This window comes from Mus pahari, chromosome 13, assembly GCF_900095145.1.
Source record: "Mus pahari chromosome 13, PAHARI_EIJ_v1.1, whole genome shotgun sequence".
Classification (NCBI taxonomy): domain Eukaryota; kingdom Metazoa; phylum Chordata; class Mammalia; order Rodentia; family Muridae; genus Mus; species Mus pahari.
Window position 1 is genome coordinate 26,002,579 of NC_034602.1, and position 2,051 is coordinate 26,004,629.

A 2,051-nucleotide genomic window follows, 5' to 3' on the forward strand; every position below is an offset into this window, starting at 1 on the left:
GGAACTCACTCTGTAGACCAGGCTGGCCTCGAACTCAGAAATCCGCCTGCCTCTGCCTCCCAAGTGCTGGGATTAAAGGCGTGCGCCACCACGCCTGGCGCCTGCCTGGTTCTTTTATCAAGTCATTAGAAGAATGTAGCTCAGTGATAGAGCACTTCTTGAGGCTCTGAGTTCAGTTATCAGTACTAGGGGGAAAAAACATGCATGTAATTAATTTTCAAAAAGAGATTTGTTTATTTTATGTATATGAGTACACTGTAGCTGTCTTCAGACACACCAGAAGAGGGCATCAGATCCCATTACAGATGGTTGTGAGTCACTATGTGGTTACTGGGAATTGAACTCTGGACCCCTGGAAGAACAGTTAGTGCTCTTAACCATTGAGCCATCTCTCCAGTCCCCCATGTAATTAATTTAAACACTTAATTTCTGTATCCTTTTCCAAATAAAAATCAAAACCTAACACTGGAAATTTTCCTTTAATTATAGCTCTACAAATATTTTTAAGTACTACTATGCAGTATTTTTATTCATTTTTTAAAATGCTTTTTTCATGACAGAGCTTCTTTGTGTAGCCCTGGTTGTCCTAGAACTGGCTTTGTAATGCACAGCAGGCTAGCCTCAATCTTGGAGCTCTGCCTGCCTTTGCCTCCTAAGAGCTGTGTAGCCCTGGCTGTCTGTCCTGCAACTCACTTTGTAGACCAGGCTGGCCTCAAACTCAAAAATCCACCTGCCTCTGCCTGGGATTAAAGGCGTGCGCCACCATGCCCAGCTCCATTCCCTAAATTTAAAACAATGTTTTTAAAGAAAAAAATGAATAAAAAATTTTGCGAGTGGAGAATCCACAGAGGTGAGAGGAGAAAAGTAACTTTACTTCCATGTCCTCTGACTGCACACATACATCTTACATGTGCCCTGCCCCACCTCTCTCTCTCTCTGTCTCTCTGTCTCTGTCTCTCTGTCTCTGTCTCTCTCTCTGTCTCTCTCTCTCTCTCTCCCTCTCTCTCTCTCTCACACACACACTCACACAAAACACACAACTTACACACACTCACACACAAACACACATTCACACATAAATACTCATACTCACACACATACACAACACACTCCTATACTCACAAACACATTCACACTCACACACATACTCAGACATACACATACTATAATAGATAAAAAATTTAAGCCGGGCGATGGTGGCACACACCTTCAATCCCAGCACTTGGGAGGCAGAGGCAGGCGGATTTCTGAGTTCGAAGCCAGCCTGGTCTATAAAGTGAGTTCCAGGACAGCCAGGACTACACAGAGAAACCCTGTTTCGAAAAAAAACAAAAAACAACAACAACAAAAAAAATTTAAAGAGAATTACATAGTTTAGAATATTCTTTTTATTGCTTAAATAATTGTTCATATCAAGTAGACCCATGATTTGAGGTAAGCTTTTGCCAGCACAGGAGAGGAGGCAGGTGGATCAACAGTTTGTGGTCAGTCTGTGCTATAGCAGACGTTGTCTCAGAGGGAGAGAGGTGGGTGGGTTATGGCTTCAGATTGACTGGCTTCAGGACTTTCTCCCATGGATGCCTTTCCCACCCTGTGGGATGTGGGGCTCTTGTAAACACACCCCGACCCCACCAGCCTGTCTTTGATCATCTGCACATAAAGTTTTCTTTTCTCTATTTCCATCTTTGACTTCCCAAGTCCATTTCTTTCTGTCCCCTGTGCCACATAAACTAGATGTCCTAAAAGGACCTTCCTCTTTCTTCTGACTCTTGTTCTATTGGGCTTTGTATTACTGAGGACTGGGTGTTCCTGGGTGTTCATTACCCTCTTCACTTCCAGCGGAATCTCTCTTTGCTGTTGTTTGTATGAGGCAGGGTCTTATGATGTAGCCCTGGCTGGCTGGGAGCTCGCTATGTAGACTTCCTGACTGTCTGGGTTATGAATCATTGGCTATTGTCTTAGTCAGGGTTTCTATTCCTGCACAAACATCATGACCAAGAAGCAAGTTGGGGAGGAAAGGGTTTATTCAGCTTACATTTCCATACTGCTGT